The sequence below is a fragment of the Atractosteus spatula genome, chromosome 12, assembly GCF_055471065.1.
Source record: "Atractosteus spatula isolate fAtrSpa1 chromosome 12, fAtrSpa1.hap1, whole genome shotgun sequence".
In the NCBI taxonomy this organism is placed as follows: domain Eukaryota; kingdom Metazoa; phylum Chordata; class Actinopteri; order Semionotiformes; family Lepisosteidae; genus Atractosteus; species Atractosteus spatula.
The window spans coordinates 13,460,580-13,473,772 of record NC_142717.1 but is presented as its reverse complement, the minus strand read 5'-3'; the positions used below and the strand labels follow the sequence as shown (position 1 = coordinate 13,473,772).

The 13,193-nt window shown below is 33.8% G+C and overlaps 1 protein-coding gene across 2 annotated transcripts in view; it reads right to left on the bottom strand.

The window, feature by feature from the left end:
- Positions 1–12,617, bottom strand: part of thrb (thyroid hormone receptor beta) — a 140,329-nt gene extending 127,712 nt beyond the window's left edge. Inside the window, exon 1 of one of the 2 annotated variants that reach the window (XM_088928684.1) lies at positions 12,503–12,617. The gene's annotated coding sequence lies outside the window, so the exon portion shown is untranslated. The remainder of the gene's footprint in view (positions 1–12,502) is intronic. The other variant, XM_088928682.1, reaches the window with a different exon arrangement.
- Positions 12,618–13,193: the final 576 nt, after the last annotated feature.

Here is a 13,193-nt window from a genome sequence, read left to right as displayed (position 1 = left end):
ACTCGAGATTTCTAACACTAATGTTTGACCGTGTTGTACTGTATCATGGTAACATTCATTTTCTAATCTTTCTTCTTTCCAATCATTTCTTTCCTCTGCTCATTCTATAAGTCTTTAATTTATAGTATTTTTCTTCCTCCATCACCAGCTACACGCTTATTCCTTGAAAATGGTCATGGTGATCCCAGCATCTATCCCAGATGCCAGTTCCTTGCAAGCAGCATACACACACATATCAACAAGCCCATGCCACCATACTACTCAGGGCTTATCACTTTTCAAAACCGGTTCTTCTCCTTTCTTACTTAAGTAATTTATGTCTTGTCAGGCCAGTCTAATTAAGAAACTGAAAAAGACATCATCCTCAGGGTTATGTGTGATGTTAGAAACTGGAATTACATGGCATTACATACACTTATTTTAGTCCTGTATAATGTAGTTAAACATCAGCTTCCATTATTACCACTCAAAGTTTTATTGAGGGCAGCGTTGTGACAATATCTAATTTTTCTTTTGTTTGGTAGCCGACCATATGTATGTTTGGTTTTTTTTTTATTGACTTTAACCTTTAAGGCCAACTGAAGCACACCTATGGCTTAACTTCTTGATTGAGTGCAAGTAAATCCAGAGTAAAATCAAGGCAATTTTACAGATGTTTAACAAAGAACAGACCATTCCAGGATAGAGTGAGATAGGTCCATTCCAGGATAGGTCATTAAGCCATACTCTTTGGAGATGATGCAGAACGTAAGACAGACAATAGGAAAAGGAAAAAAGATTAAGGAGAAGAGAGAAGAAACGACACAATGAGCAGATCCCTCTTTTTTCACAGCAGACTACATAACACAGCTAGGTAATCTCAGAACAGAAGAGACAAACCTTAGGAATTAGGTAAGGGACTGTTGTCTTACAGTTGTGGAAATATTTATTTCCTTTTTGTGGCATACACCAGGCTAAATAAAACTCCTTGTTCTGTGATTCACAATTGTTTAGCATCAGTTTTAGGGTATAATTCAATCTTGTGTAGTGCCTTTTATTTTGTAATAGGTTCCCCTCCAGGGTTACTTCCCTTATATTTGTGACTCATTTACAGTGTTGAATTCGGTTTCCTGGCTCTGCAAAACAAGTCTGCCTAGGTACTTCTAGTTCTTGTAAATAAAAGAGGGAAATGTTTTATTTCCATATAAATAATTATCTATTAATTTGTAGCCTTATTACTCTGCTATCTCACTCTGCCGGTAACAAAGAAAACACATGTAATTATTAACTTTAATAAGTTGCCTGCAAAGGAAACATGGTGGGACCTTTCTTTTTCGTAATTTTCACAAATTTTATTCAAGGTATACTGTTCACACCCTACAACTTGCAACAATATATCACACCTCACATTCATATTAATCTATGATCACAGATACAAATCACTTAAAAGCAAAGCAAAAATAAGTTCTGACTTAGCACTTTTAGTTTAAAATAAGTTTTGATTTTGCACTTTTAGATGACACTATAAGTTGACAAGCAAATAAAATTAAACAAAAAAAGGTGGCCAGGTTGATACTGTATATCCTTTATTGGGATATCAAGTTTTGCATTTGACCTTTGAAAGACTTGAGCTCAGTCTTCTGCTATCCAAAGAAACAATGCTACTTGAACAATCAACACACCCATATCACAACATAAAATTTGTATAACCCAAAGCATGCACCCAGTAAACTACTGATATAAAATCAGACCACTATGTACTGTATTACCTGTGCATTAGTATACAACTGAAACTATTCATGAGACTACCTGCAATAAATAACCAACTCAGCTAACCACTTAACATTTCTACTGATGATATTCACGTTAATTGGAATATAGTAGCAGCCCCAGACATCTAGCACCAAAATAACCCACAAAAATGGTCTTGTTATATACAGGTTGGGATTGGTTTGCTGTCACTTTTTAAGAGAAGGTGGGTTTCTGTGTGGGGGGGAAATTAAAAGTAGCAAATACAGAAGCTACAGAACCATTTCTTTAATAAAAATAAAGTTTGCAATACATCTTCAGGATGTTACTTAACATATTTTAAGTTTTCTTTGAGAAGTGATTTTGATTTTTGGTATAAATAGGCTTTTAGACAGTTATAATTTTGCAGTGCAAAAAAGTAGCAAAATGCTTACAGTTTAATATTAACCAGGTTTGTGTAAAAATGCTTATTAAATCTGTCTGGAGTGGGCACTTGGCAAAATTAATAACACAGCTGCCATACATTTACAGTAGTTTGAAAATCATTTTCAGAAACACACACATTTAGTCTTCACATCCCACCACCTTTGTCATCCAAAAACACATTTAATTCACTGTGACTAAACTACAATATAAACCACTTGCAAAGCCCCTGAGCTTGGAATGCATTTTTATAATAATAAAACCATACCCTCAGTTGATATAAAACAAGGACAAAATATTAAAAATGTTTATAAACATCCCTGGTCTGTGTGCTATTCAGAAAAAAAATGGTATAGGTTAGTCTGAACTGCTGGTTGGAAACTGGAATTCATTTCAGAAGCAAAAATATCATTACTTGTTATACAGTGAAACAACTCTCTCTCCATGACCTAGGTGAATCTAGAGAAATACCCAAATACCTTTTTAGGTGCAGAACAGCTCACAATGACCCATGATGTGTAATGCATGCTCCTACTTTAAATATTTTTATGCACAGCATTTAGTAAAAATAAATTAATTTTGAAGTGTATGCCAAAGTCTAAAATTGTTTGCAATTCTTAATTTTTTTGCAATTCCCCACTGTTTCACTTTTTCTGCTTGCTAATTACTGTGTTGTTTGCCAATTCAACAAGTTTGCAAACTACTGTACACCAGAATCTACATCACTGATATACTGTACTGTAGATCAGGGAGAAAAGGGGACCAAATATGAATCCATGGGGTACACCACAGCTCACACCTGCAGAATTAAAGGTTTACCCCTCAAGAACACATGGCTTGCTGGTTAGGTTCTCAATATGTGTAGGTGGTTACAGAGTAGGTAAAGGATGAATACTCAAATTGAGGTAATTAGTGGAGTATAACAAGATCTGTATTAGAACAATTACATTTACAGTATATCAATCATCTAGATTCCAGTAAAACTAAATATTGACTGCTCAGATTTGCAGATTATACCAAATAAGGAGAAACAGAAAACACTGTAAAAGCAGCAGATAACATTTACTGTAAAAATATTTTGAGAAAATTATATTTAAAAAAGACTTAGGTGATGTTGTGACACATCGTTTACATTTTCTAGACAGTGTGAGGACAAAATTTAAAAGTCAGACAAAACTCTAGGATATATATTTAAAAGCACTGAATTTAAATAAAGGGATGTTATGTTAAAATTATTTAATGCAATAATAAGTTCTTCTTTGGAGTTTTGATCATCACATTACAGAACTGATAACCTATTCAAAATCCTCAAAGTCACTGACAAAGTAAATCTAGTAATCAAAATGAACACAAAACAAAATTAAACTAGAGGGTTCAAGTGGAATGTGAAAGTGCACTTGAAACTGAAAAAAAGAGGAACTTCTTTCTAGAAATGGCTGAATGAGATCCTTGGATCAATTAACTATTGGACAGGATAGATTAATCAAATGGCCTCTTCTCGTTTGCAAGCCTCCTTTTGTTGTTATTGTAATATTATAATCTGTGGAACCATTCCCAGTCCTAGACTTGAGAGACGCCCAAAGTCAGATTTGAAATATTCTAGCAAGGGGTTTACAAATAATATTCTCTTTGTCATACTTCAGAAAATGTGGAATGTTATCAGATTTATTACTTTTTAGCCGTCCAAACTTGTGTAGACCCTTAGCTGTATTTACATCTGGCATAAATCCTGTGTGAAGCACTAATTCAGCATGTTTATGAATTCTTTGTTATCAGCTCATACAATCTATTATCTTTTAAACAATGACTTTGAGGTTTTACTTTTGTAGTACTGTAGTTTTACAGTACTGAAAAAAAATGCTTTGCATTATACCTTCCTCTGTTGCACTATGCTTTTTTGTATTCCCTGTTGGCAACTCTAATGTATTTTTTCTGTTGTGCCTGCAGCTTGGCATACTCTAAAAAAAGTCTTCAAATTTTGCATCCTTTTATGCCCTTTTTTTTGCAGAGCACTCTTTTCCTTGAATTTTCTTCTTAATTTATACAGTAAACAATTTATTTTAATACAATACTAGCAAAATTTGAGTATTTTGGGGGACAAATTTATTTTGAGTCAAAAACATATTTCTAAAGAACAACCCTCCTAATTGTATTCACTCTGAATCCATCTGGTCCCAGCTTGCCACTCCTGAGGTCTGCTTCATTCCTTTGCTTGTATTTCTAAATTACGCACCCTAATGGACTCAGTTTTTTAGAGATTTAATAAATATAAGATATTACAATGGTGACTTCCCATGTAAATCCCCTACATCTATTAAAAATTGTGAGATAGGTTAGGCTTTCCACAGCTATGTTAATAGCTAACAGCTAATCCACTTATGAAACATTTTTTAATCTTATTATGTAATGCCATTTCTTGAACTCCATTATTCCCTAACTCTTGGAACAGTACAACCAGAACTGGAGTTGTGGCTGAAAGTATTCCGTCAATTAATCAATGTGTTTTTGTACATTAATAAAAAAACAGACCTATTGAGTCAATGAGCACAGAATAATAAACAGTATCTCATAGCAACAAGAATGCAGTGACGGCTTGAGACATGACGAAAATATGGAAGCACAAAGGTTTTCCACGGGCACCATCATGGAGAGCCTACATCTTTAATGAATCTTATGTAATTAAACTAGTTGTTGTGGTCAAGTAATGTCTTGTTTGGGAGACTATGAGATTATTTAGCTACAATTATAAGGTATTTTGCAGTTAGTTTGCAAGCTAGTACAGTAATCTACAGTAGCCTTTAGACAGCTAGGGGGCAGAGGCAGGGCAGGGGGTGAAGTTACCACCTGGGCTAAGCTTTTCTTGAGGGAAACCCTGGATATGATACCACAACTAATCAAAACTATCTTCTAAAAATGATAAGTACTTACAACCACATAAAAAGTACAATCAGTTCTGCTATAATGCAATAACCATACAATAGGAACCACTAAGTCAGTGTTAATAGGCTAGGCAGTAAATGTGCTGAAGATACCTCCAAGTCTGGACTTTTATTGATACAAACTGCTATATTATATTTATGTAGTATGGATAAATGTTAAAACAGTTATGGCTGGATTTCAATATAATAAGAAAGGGCATGCATATCTTATTTATATCAGTAAAAGAAAACATGCACTGAAGTCTTTTATTTTGACCTAACCATTTTATGGTAAAAAACAACAACATATGTATAATAATGTTTCACATCACTAAGCCATTATATCACTTAACCAAAATTATTCCTCTCTGAAAAAAAAATCAGTGCGACAAATATAACTTTGTGGTTAAACTTAATTTTTTTAAAAAACTAAAGAATAATCAAAAAATACATTTTTGGATGACAAAATGAGACACAAGCATGAATTCTGGACTCCATAATAAAATGACAGGATGATAAATAGAATTGCTCTTATACAATGTATTCATCTTATGAAACATTTCCACCTTTTGTACAAGCTATTTAAATACAGCATAACAAAATTTTAAAGTTTGTTCTGGCATCATACTATATATCAGTGATGTGTATGTCCTGTACAAAGGCATTAATCAAATTATATACAATGTCATAATATTGGATTGTTGCTGAGGAGTTTAGAGCTGATGTTTTATAAAACTGAATTCAAGGCTATTTTTTTAAACAAACAATAAATCAAGTGTAAATAATCATACATTTTGAAAACACCTTAGGTTCGCAAAACCTCTGGAGAGGTAGAACTTTCAAATATACAGTACATGATGATTTTGACAACAGTACTGTTTGTAACTTTAAATGATGACAATTTCAAGCAGCATAAAAAAACTGTAAGAGTTTCATTAGGTCATCACAAATTAAAATGTTATAATGTGCACGTTGTACATCTGTACAAGAAGTTGTAAAAGTTCAGATTTTTATGCATGTAGATTCACACTAGCGTTGTTAGAGTAAATAAAAAGAAAGTATATGCGTATGTGCGTCATTTACAATTTTACCAAAATGAAAACAAAAATCTTAGTAAAACACAATAGAAATGATTCAATTTGTGAACATATTGGTCAAAATGTTTACAAATATAACTACTGCATAAATACATTTTATATAATAGTTTCATTTGTGAACAAAATCAAGTGCTTACTCAAAACAACTTTGAAAGTTTTTATCAACAATCTTGTGAATGTTTCAGCTACAAGGTGAATACTCAAGTACAGTATGTTAGGATACAATTCTGCTTTCTGTGGCACTTATACAGTAAATAATGAGCAAAGTGAAAATGAATCTCAGGATTTTTCAAGAATGATATAACAGTATACAGTAAAATTTCCAAAAAAAACATGTATCAGCCATGGTAGGGAGAATACTAAACTATCTTCCTAAACCAGGGCTTTGTCATGTAATTTTAGGCAATTTCAGTTAGGCTACATACAACAGTAAAACTGTTGGGTTTATATGGAAAAAAATGTGCATGTTATAATACTCTGGCACACTTGATATGTAATTTATTTGAAAAAAATTCCACGCAGTTTCTGCAAAGCAAGATGATTGGTACATTTGAAACCACTTTGTACTATTTTTTCTTCAAAAGCTGAAACGTACTGCCATTTACCACTTTATAGCAATAAGACATGTGCACACAAAACAGTTGGCCTCAAATCAATGACAAACCACCTTTTACATTGCCCAGAATTTATTTAAGGAAAAGCCACAAGAAAAATTTAAGGAACTGCCCAGAAACCTTATGCCTTTGAAGACCCCCCTCTTTCACATACTGTAGCAGTGCTCATTCAGGTGTTATTTAATTCAATACAAGCAAACAAGGGCATTAAGTCCTGAAAACACTTGCTGACCACACTGCTCTTAAATTTCACATTTTGCATCACATAAATAAAATGTAAAAATACTTTTCTCCTTTTACTACATGTAGAAATCTCAAATATTATACAATCTTTTTACGTTTGTTACAGATTATGGCATAATTATGATCTCGCTATTTCATTTGTTGTGTACTGAAGTATAAGGAAATTATTTAATTTGTTTTTCCCATTGACTGTACAGGACTATGACATCATAAAACAAGGTTCCAAATGACATACTGTTTTGAACAACAACAAAAACGGAAGAAATGAATGCAAAATATGTTCTGTCTAAAAGGAACAAAAGGAAAAAAAAGACTGTCTTAAGCACAAAACAACAAATATTTCTGAATATATGTAAACAACGTTACATAACCAGATAACTCCACTGCCAGTATTAAAATTGACCAAGAATCTACCCTAATTTTCTTTGAATTCCACATTCTCCTGGATTCTCTTGAAAGTACTGTACTGTACCGTATATCTTTCCTTTACAGCAAAAAATGCTTTAAACTTACTGTTGACTTGAACATAATGTTTTATACTAAGAGCTGAAATTTACTATTCAAATGCCACAAGAAACTGTAATATGTTGGAGGCCTTGTTAATATGGGTCATCACACTATTTATTGCTAACAAACAGCTATTCAAATTGACATTTAAATATAGTACCATTACATATTCCTAGTTAAGACCAAACTAAAAATTAATTTGGATTTGAACAAATTATACATTTTATACATTATTAGAGAAACATTTGAACTTCTGAACTTCATTAAGGACAGATCTCCAGAAATGATGAATACAGGGCATTCAACTAACATTTTACTCCTGGGCTGCTTTGTGACTGCTAAATGACTCCACTATTAACACCTATTTCATTAATAATGGGCACATCTGCAATATGGGGAGAATATAGTTCACATTTTCTAACTATTTACTAACCAATTTATTTAATTCATGGTAGAGAGGGAGCCAGAGCCTAATCCAGCAAGCGACAGATGTAGAGCAGGATACACCCTGGGTGGGACACCAGTCTATCAAGGTGTACACACAGGCATGCTCCCATTCACACCAGTGCCACTTTTCCCAGAAGCCAATTAACCTACTAGTATGTCTTTGGAGTGTGGGAGGAAACCAGAGCACCTGGGGACAACCCATAGGAATACATTTACATTGATAAAAATGCATGGGGATACAATTTAAAATAGTTTGCTTATACTTTGTTTATTGTGACATGCTATGACAAAAGTCAAATACATCATCATCATTTTTCTCTGAGGTAGATTTCTCTGAGCCATTCTACAGTACCTGTTGTCATGCATGTACTAATTCTAGGAAAATGCTGTGTTTCTTTGTGCTAGAGGCTCCAGCAGGGCAGTTCTACTGCTATTGTCAAAGATCTCACCTCCTGTTGATATCAAGGTGGAGTTAAGGGAAAGTAATCTTTGAACTGAGTTAAATGTAAGGTGAAAATTGTCAAGAGTGAGGGAAGAATGCAATCTGTTTTGGTTAAGCTTTGTTGGAAATTGTGCTTAAAAGGTTATTTACATTGTGTGAGGTTCTGAGTGGGTTATCATTGTCGCAATATGATTTTCAAGTGGCCATTGGAACAAACAACCTTCACAGGACTTTACTGACATGCAAAACCATCAAGGCTGGAGCTGCATCATGAATGTCCCAGAGCCAGAGCTTCTGGTCTGAAGAAATCCCATCTTCCAGGCAAGATCCCATGCATGGTCAGTAAAATCATCCACAATGGGATACAGAGAGGTTGAAAGTCATCAACAGGGCACTTGAAAACAGCGTCATAATTGACAGTGTTCATTTCTAGAAACCACTTACTAAATCCATTTTAGTAAATATTTCCCATTTCTCAACAGCTAAATGAAGTGCAGGCCCCACCAATATGGAGCTCGATCTGTCTTCTGTAAAATTTGTAAAAAATGAAAATCTTCTGCAGACTATTTTAGACCCAACAGTCCCCAAAAAGACCAGAATTCATCAAAGACTAAGAACACTGCATGAATGCTGAGAGAATCGTTTTGTTTTTGTTTAAATTATGACCTACTTATGCTGACTACATCCTCTAGGAAAAAATAAGCTTATGAAGTGTTTTGGCAGCTGAAAGGGAGAAAATAAGTATTTTGGGGATTCCCAGACCTTGTGTAAAAATACAATTTGCTTCCATTGCACTTTACATATTACTACAGTATATTATTCCTAGATCTACCTGATTCTTTTATAAATTATACTTTGCAGCATATTTTGAAATCTTATGTAAGTTTTATGGAAGAGGTGGCTGCCAACAGTTGCAAATGTGAATTAGCAAAACATTAGGTAGAAAGGGACTCAATTAGATCACATGGTGTGAGACAGCATACAAGAAATTTTAATTTAAAAGAAATTTATAATTAAAAGTATTAAAACATGCTGCACCTTTTACTATTGTCCTGTTGGTCAGTTACAATTGTAAGTTGTATAGATAATTTAAGCACTCATAGTGCATGCTGAAACTCTATGTACATTTAAGATTGGGTGGCTTTGACAGTGAGGCTACAAAATGACCTTTCAGTAATTCTCTTTATTTGGAAACCTACAGTAAACTGTTATGCACACGATGAAATAAACAAAAGAGTGATCCACGTCATTGATTAGCTATATTTGAATACAGATCCAAAGGAAACTGGCTGCCATTGTTCTATCATTAAATTAACATATATAATGATAACTGTCTTTCAAAAACAAAGTTAGGTTAGTTGAGAACATTCTAATGACAGCCTGGCGAAGATCTCACGCCACAGGCACACAGAAAACAAACAGTGAAAGACGAAAAATATGTAAAATGTACAAAAAGTTAATAATATCTTAGGAAGTGGCAGTATTAGAAAGTGCAAGTGCCAACAAAAGATTTAATCTTACAAATAAAAAAAGACCACAAGAAACAAAGATGAATAGCTTAATCTCTCACAGATTTTCTAGTTATTGTCAGTGGCTCATTGGAATGACTTGTGTCCTGTGTCTGCAGTTGCTATTAGGAGCTTGATAAAAAATGGAGGATGGCATCATTGGACTGCAATAAATTAAAATAAAAGGCATTTTCCCTCTAACAGATTTGTAAATTAACTTTAACCAGTGAAGCATTCAACTAGTATGCAGATGGGGCCAATCAATCAAAGAATAAACATCACAATGACAATTGTGATGGGGGTGCCAGCAATAAATTTTAAAACAGAAAGATATAATGGGCATCATGTTTCCCCAAGAATGACTTTAGAGACCATTCAGTAAACAGAATCAACATAGTAATGTATAAGATGGACAGTACAAACAGTATGTACCAGTGTAAACCTTGAGGAACATGTACTTAATTAAAAAAACATATTCTTATCATACTTTCCAACCGTATACCTATATATTTATAAACTTGACTACCTAAAGTAAAAATAGTGATCACTGGCCGAGGTGGACCTGGAATTATTTTTATTGAGCTGTCTAAATTTAGTTTAATCAAAGAAAGGCTGCTGAAAATGATCAGAATTAAGCAGCAAATCAGTATTAAATTGTGATAAAATAGGTCTGGTTGAGCACAAGATTGTGTCATTAAAATAAAGGAGGATATGAAATTTGCCTGAACATTATTGCTGTTCAGATGGAGATGGAGAAACGTGTAGGTCATAGTATGGAATCTAATGCAACTCTTTTAGTACCTGGAATAGATCTGAAACCATAATGTCTGTCAGATATTACACACTGTGTAAGAATTTGTAAATCTGAAACCATTCAAGGGAGTTTCCCCCAAGATCAATAGCACACAATTTCACTTTAGACAACTTGTGAGACTCCAGACTACATATCGTGGTCTACCATCAATGAAAAAGTTTATCATAAATAAAAGCACGAATAAATCTTCTTAAAATGGTGTAAGTCTTCTTGTCTAATACTATTCAAAATAATGTACTAAGTAATGTACTAAAAATGTTTAAATCACCTTTCAAATAATTCAATCCTTTTGAAGTGCAATAAAAACAAAAGCTTTTGTCTTGTGTCTGAAACTTGTGTCTGACAGACACAAGTATGATTCTCTTAACTTACCATGAATATCCAAAACTATTTTAAATTACGCATTTTAAAAACACACAGAAATATTTACTTTTGTAAAGCCATTTGAGTATCAAGGATTAGTTTCTCAATTCTGTGAAACCCTTATTAAATCTTGAAAACACATGCCTACCGCTCACATTTCCCAGTAAACTAGTAATGGCAGGGATCTACTGTACATGCAGACTTGAGCAGTGAAGCTGCCATAAATTCAATTTTTTTAAAAGTTTTAACACACAGCTTAAATTGTATAATGTTATTCAGATGTCCGATTGAACAAAACTTCAGAAATAATTAGAAATTCAGATTTTCTTCTGTAACTAATCCAAACATCTTATTATTTGCAACAAACAAAACCATTTTGAGTTAAAGCGTTGCCTGCCATGATGACTTTTTTTTTAAAAAATAAGCTTCCACAAAACCAGTAAGAGCAAACTGCATGAAGTCATCCCACCACCCGCCACTTCTTCCTACAGAGATAAAGTCCCTTTTCCTGTCAATTAAAGTGACTTGTAAATTTTTCAACAGTATCCAAGTTTTAAGCAGCACTTTCCTCTATAATTTTCTGTGAATGACCCGCGTACCATCCAAGGCCTGGAATACTTTTCACTAAATTAAAAACAGTTCATTTATCAAATAAACCATAAAAAGACAATTTATAAATTAAACTGTAAAAATCGAATAACAATAATGACATTTGAATTATCTCTCCAATTAGAACAAAAAAAGACTTTCTCCGTAAGAAGGCAAACAATTCTTTTTCAATAAATTATGTTACTATAATTATTTGCACTGCTATTAGTGTCCTGTTAACATTGTAACAATGTACTGTCAACAAAGTCAAAACAGTGAAGCTTGTAGGTCTTAACAGTCGTTATCGCTGTTGGTGAAAAGTGTATTTTTTGTTTTGTTATTTTTAACTTAGCAGAGAAAAACAACTGGGCTTGTAATCATCAAGGTACCCAAATGTTGCTTCTGGCGTTTCACCTACAAATTGCTGACGTGAACTCTGTATAAATAGTGACCAGGACCGCTTCCATACCAATGCATGCTTTCAATTTTTATTCAAATATCCTCCTACCATACCATAAAGCAAAAAAAAAAATCACGGTAAAAAAGAAATGCGCTATCAACATTGTTAACCCAAAGATCTATATCGTAAAAATCATAAGCAGACCACGCTTCAACTTCTGCACTTCTTTAGTTACAGCTCCTCTTTAATAAACACGGGTCAAAACACGCTTGACGCTGAATTACTGTATATCACTTAATAGCTTCAAGTTATAATTGCAATTTCAACTTGTACGTTTTGTACACAAAACCCTGCTGCAGTACTCAAACTGTCATAGTGCATTTCCGTATCGATCACCAACATTTACTTACTACTGTAAGTCGAATGGGCTGCTGATTTCCTCGCCTGCTACCAAAATAACTTCACTTCTCACACGGCTGCGCTGCACTGTGGTGTTTGACCTGAAATACCCTACTGCAGAATCTCTGATCTCCCAGAATTCTGATACATTGCATATAGCAAAATCCCTATCTACGGCAGCTCCAAAGGGACAACCATATACTGTACTGTACTTCACTTTCACTTTACTTACCACACAGAAACTGTGCACAGTTAATACATCCCCAGTTTACAGTATCACTGAACGTGAGTCCATGATTTCTACAGTGCTCATGTGAGATCACGATAAAAGTGACACATATTAAGAAAGATAATGTACAGTACGTTGCCAGTGTTTTGGTGGGCATAAGAAACTACTGAAAAGTCACCTGAAAACTGTAGCAGTACAGTACCATTTTTTTAAAAGCTCCGCAGGAAATAATTTTCGTTACTAGGTAGAAAATGTAGGACTCTAGAAAAAGTCAAACCTTTAAAAAATGTTCACTCACGACCACTACCTGCTGTTGTTATAAATGGAGAACTCCTTAGTATATAATGCAAAACTCCGTCCAGAACTGAATATTTTCAGTAACATACAGTATAAAATGTATGTTTTCATCAACTGTTACTGTACATGTAAGTGAATTTGGACATCACAGCATTTATAAATGATACTGTTATTGT